The following is a 5937-nucleotide window of genomic DNA, read 5'->3' on the forward strand; positions in this document are numbered from 1 at the left end:
AGCGCTCACTGAGTGCATTGGGGAACACTCACTTGGCTGCGATATTGATGCACACTGGAACACTTTCACTTAAAACAGTCCAATGCAGTTTATTGTGCCATCATAAACCACACCGTAAGCCAAGTTATACTTCACATGCTTACACATAATTCATAACATTACATAGTACATGGCTTTAATATGCTGTCACTAAACATGCTGGACCTCTTTGTCCAGTTACCATGGTGACCGCACGCCGAACAGTTCATTAGTGTCCATAGAACATCACGGGCACCAACAGTTATATCCCCTTGTCCGGGGTTACCTCGCAGGAGCTCCCGCTCCAGATGCCGACTCTTTGGTAGTCCTCTCTCTCAGGGAAGCTGCCGAACTGGGATCACCATCCCAGACAACGCCTTGCTCGCCAGGCCACCTGACAGTCCAGATCCACAGAGGGACAGTAGCTCCCCCAATGCAGTGCCGTCACTGAATCTGCAAACACACGTGGCCTGTCTGTGTGCTATTCAGGACGTCCATCCCCACTTTGGAAACGTCCAACACACAGGCCTCACCAGTTGCTATTCAGGGATCCAACCCTCCTCCTAGGGTCTCCCAACACACTAGCCACCAGGTCCAGGGCCTCAGCAGGTGCTATTCAGGATGTCCGTCCCATCCTGAGATCGTCCAACACTCATGCCTCACCAGGTCCAAGGTCGCAGCACATGCTCCAGGGATCCGATTCTTCTCCTGGAATCTCCCAACACTGACCTCCAGGACCTTGCACACTGAACCATTCAGGTACACACTCTCTCCCCATGTGACCAGACCTCAGGCACAATATATGGTACATAACCACACCCACAGGTGAAGTATGGTTTACATGGTCATCATGACCTCACTACAGGTCCTATCCCACACAGCCATACACATACAGGCTTTACATTGGGCATTCAGACACATGCCCCTGGGTGGGTTTGTAGGTGACTGGTCCTACCCATCTCATCAAGTCACCTGGAAGCTTCCCTGATTCACAGTAACAAACCCTCAGCAGTACCTCTGCTGATCAATACATGTTCCAGCTTCCATCACAAGGCATCCACCCTTGTGATACATATCGGCCATTTACAATCTTGCTGCTCACCATTTCCCCATCCCAATAAAGGAAACATGCATGCATGCCCTGGGAAGCACATGCAGCGCCCCCTAGCTGTCACAGGAGTCACTGCATCACAATAGTGATGGGCGAACCTGAACAATCAAGTTCGGGGTCCGTACGGAACACCTATTATTCGGGCATAGACCCCGAACGCAGACATCTCCAAAAAGTCGGTGTTACAGTTCGGGTTTGGCACCCCGAATAACAGGTGTTTGCCACACTGTCATCAACATGACAGAGCAAGAAACACTGATGACTCTGATAGGGGGTAAGATTATTGCCACTGGTCAGAGAGCTGCGGTTCCCACGCTGTCAGCGTGAGCCAGCAGCTATGAGCGGCGGTAAAGTAAAAACAACCAGCTAAGCTAAAGTAGACAGCTGAGTGCTGGTATTCTCAGACTGGTAAGGAACCATGGATATAGGCCCCAATGAGATCACTGCAGTTCATCATCCCAGCTCACAGTGAAGTGTGGGATTGCAGCCTCAGTGACCTGCAGTAACCTCGATGATGTCATCGTTAGTCACTGAGGCTCGCAGCACCTCATTCTCCTGTAGTTCTCAGCCTGGACGGCTGCATCATGGCACCATGAAGGTTGTAAACCACATCGCAGACTGTTGTGAGTTCATTTTCCCCTTCACCATTGAGGTCTGATGAACTTCCTCTTCTGGTGAAGGAAGGTAGTGAGGCTGATTACCAAGCACATGAGCAGGATGATGATGACTGGGTGACGGGAATTGCTGACTGGATATAAGGCAGCCGACGCCCTTCTGCCTTGCTGGTGATCTCTCTGAGGGATTCTAGGAGACCAGTCTGATTCCTGCTCCTCAAAAGCTAAGTTTTCTGCTCTGCTTTTTGCATTTGTGTTTTTGGTTTTGTTTTGCCTTGTTTTTCTGGATTTCGGCCATTCACTGCTGGGGTGAGCTGAATTCCTTTTTGCTCTGTCTTCAGAAAATACCTGAGTACTGATATAGTCTTTTTGAAGCCTAGCGTCTTCAGGGCCTTTTTCCCTATCAGCCTGTTGGCTCTTGTTTTGATAGGGTTTTGGCGGATTGCAGACAGCAGCTTTTCTATCCTGTCCTATTTAGTTAGCTTGGGCCCCATCATTTGCTCAGCCTATCTTTCTATCTGTGTGAGTGTTTTTTCATCTTGCTTCACCGTCATTATATGTTGGGGGCTGCCTATTGCTTTGGAGTCTGCTCTGGGGCAGTTTAGATTTCCCTTTCTGTCTTTAGGCTATGTAGTTCTCCGGCTGTGATCGAGGGGTCTAGAATCACCCGCCATACCGCAGATCCTAGGGTACTCGATAGCAGGAAAAAATTGTAAAAAAAAAAAAAAAAGTGTGTATATTTTTTCCTCTATATCTCTGAGGCCGTAGAGGGAATTTTTTTTTTCTCTCAATGGAGATAAAGCAATTGTCTGATCATGTGGAGCAGCTCGCTGCGGAAGTGCAGGGAATTTACGCCTACCTTGCTCATTCACATGCTGCTGAACCAAAGATCCCTACTCCTGATGTGTTTTTTGGGGATCGGTCTAAATTTTTGAATTTCAAAAATAATTGTAAATTATTTTTTGCCTTGAAGCCTAACTCATCAGGGAGCTCCGCGCAGCAGTTTAAAATTGTCATCTCTTTGCTGCGTGGCGATCCCCAGGATTGGGCGTTTTCTTTGAAACCAGATGATCCTATTCTGATTAATGTGAACGCATTTTTTCAAGCCTTGGGGTTGTTGTATGATGAACCTAATGCTATTATTCAGGCTGAAAAGACCCTGTTGGCATTGAGCCAGGGTCGAGATTCTGCAGAATTGTACTGTCAAAAATTCCGAAAGTGGGTGGTCCTTACTACCTGGAATGATAATGCCTTGGCAGCTCTCTTTCGGAAGGGTTTGTCAGAAGCCGTAAAAGATACTATGGTGGGATTTCCTGTTCCCTCTGGTCTTGACGATTCTATGTCATTAGCCATTCAGGTTGATCGGCGTTTACGTGAACGCAGGACTGCACGAGAGGTGTTGCCACCTGTTGAACAAGTGTCTGAACCTATGCAATGTGATAGAGTTTTGTCCAGGGAGCAGCGTCAGGAGTTCAGAAGGCGTAATAAGCTGTGTTTTTTTTGTGGAGATGCCTCGCATATTATTTCTGTCTCTCCTAAACGAGAGAAACGTTTTGCACACACGTTTTCTGTGGGTGGTGTTCAACCTAAGTTTCTTCTGGCAATTACTTTGATCTGCTCCCTGTCCACATTTTCCACCAAGGCTTTTGTGGATTCGGGAGCAGCCCTGAACCTAATCGACTTGGATTTTGCTAAACGTTGTGGATTTCCGATGACACCTCTGCGGACGCCTATCCCTTTGAGGGGGATTGATGCTACTCCTTTGGCGAAAAATAAACCTCAGTTTTGGACCCAGGTGGTAATGCGGGTCGCCCCAGACCATCAAGAAAATTGCAGATTTTTGGTGTTGCGTAATTTGCATGATACCATTGTTCTGGGGTTTCCCTGGTTGCAAATTCATAATCCAGTTTTGGATTGGAAATCTGAGTCTGTGGTGAGTTGGGGTTGTCGGTGTGCCCTTAGTGAGGCTCCGGTTTTTTCCACCTCTCCTCAGTCGCATGATGTTCCTGACTATTTGGCGGACTTTTATGATGTATTTAGTGAGAATGAGTCTGCGTCTTTGCCTCCTCATAGGAGTTATGATTGTGCAATTGAACTGAGCCCGGGGTGTAAATTTCCCAAGGGTCGGCTCTTCAATTTATCTGTACCCGAGCACAAGGTTATGCGATCCTATATTAAGGAGGCGTTGGAGAAGGGTCATATTAGACCATCCTCTTCACCCTTAGGTGCTGTTTTTTTTTTCGTGGCCAAAAAGGATGGTTCATTAAGGCCTTGTATTGATTATCGTGCCCTCAACAAAATTACTATTAAATATCAATATCCGTTACCCCTGATTTCGGATCTATTCTCCAGAGTTAAAGGTGCTTGCTGGTTTACCAAGCTTAACCTCAGGGGGGCGTATAATCTTATCCGCATTAAGCATGGGGATGAATGGAAGACGGCGTTTAATACTCCGGAGGGACATTTTGAGTACCTGGTGATGCCTTTTGGGCTCACTAATGCCCCTTCTGTCTTTCAGTGCTTTATGAACGACATTTTCCGAGACTTTGTGGATACATTTTTGTTTATCTATCTGGATGATATTTTGATCTTCTCCAAGGATTTTGATTCTCAGGTAGAACATGTACGGACTGTGTTCCGGATCTTGAGGGAGAATTCCCTGTATGTCAAAGGATCGAAATGCCTTTTTGGGGTACAGAGGATTTCATTTTTGGGATTTATTTTGTCTCCGTCAACTATTGAAATGGACCCGGCCAAGGTACAGGCCATTTATGATTGGGTTCAGCCCACTTCTTTGAAGGCCCTCCAGAATTTTTTGGGTTTTGCTAATTTTTATCGGAAATTTATAGCAAAATTTTCTAGTATTGCCAAGCCATTGACTGATCTGACTAAGAAGGGTGCTGATGTGTTGAATTGGTCTACGGAGGCTGTTTCTTCCTTTCAGGAGCTGAAGCGAAGATTCACTTCTGCCCCGGTTTTGCGGCAACCTGATGTCTCACTCCCGTTCCAGGTAGAGGTGGATGCTTCTGAGATTGATGCAGGAGCTGTTTTGTCCCAAAAGGATCCTGTAACATCTAAAATGAGTCCCTGTGCTTTCTTTTCCCGAAAGTTCTCTCCATCTGAACGTAACTATGATGTGGGGAATCGGGAACTGTTAGCCATGAAATGGGCATTTGAGGAGTGGAGACATTGGTTGGAGGGAGCTAAACATCAAGTCGTGGTCCTCACTGACCACAAGAATTTGATTTACCTGGAGTCGGCCAAACGCTTGAACCCTAGACAGGCTAGGTGGGCCTTGTTTTTTACGCGTTTTGATTTTGTGCTCTCTTTTCTTCCTGGCACTAAGAATCTCAAGGCTGACGCTCTCTCTAGGAGCTTCTTTGCTGATTCTCCTGTGGTGACCAAGCCTGCTACAATCTTAGGCGAAGGGGTAGTTCTTTCTGCCATCTCGCCCGATTTGAGACGTGCTCTGGAAGAGTTCCAGGAGGACAAACCTGAGCGTTGTCCCAGTGGAAAGTTGTATGTTCCTGACCAGTGGAAGAAGAGAGTGATGTCTGAAGTTCATTGCTCTGCATTGGCTGGTCATCCAGGTATTTTTGGTACTAGAGATCTGGTGAGTCAGTCTTTTTGGTGGCCCGCCTTGTCTTGTGATGTCAGGAATTTTGTGCAGTCCTGTGGGACTTGCTCCCGGTCTAAACCTTGTTCTCGCTCTAGTGGGTTGTTGATGCCTTTGCCGATCCCCAGGAGGCCATAGACCCATATTTCAATGGATTTCATCTCTGATATGCCTGTCTCTCAGAGAATGACTGTTATTTGGGTGATTTGTGATAGGTTCTCTAAGATGGTTCATCTTGTACCACTCCCTAAGTTGCCATCTTCCTCTGAGTTGGTGCCCCTGTTTTTGCAACAGGTGGTTCGCTTGCACGGGATTCCTGAGAACATTGTATCTGACAGAGGAGTTCAGTTTGTGTCTAGATTTTGGAGGACTTTCTGTTCCAAGCTGGGAATTCAGTTGTCCTTCTCCTCTGCTTTTCACCCTCAGACCAATGGGCAGACGGAGAGAACAAACCAGACCTTGGTGTCGAATTTGAGATGTTTTATTTCCGCTCATCAGGATGATTGGGTTTCATTTTTGCCCTTGGCTGAATTTGCTTTAAATAATAGAGCTAGTTCTGCCAATTTGATGTCACCTTT

Source organism: Dendrobates tinctorius, unplaced genomic scaffold, assembly GCF_039654945.1.
Source record: "Dendrobates tinctorius isolate UK_male_01 unplaced genomic scaffold, ASM3965494v1 ptg000231l, whole genome shotgun sequence".
Lineage (NCBI taxonomy): Eukaryota > Metazoa > Chordata > Amphibia > Anura > Dendrobatidae > Dendrobates > Dendrobates tinctorius.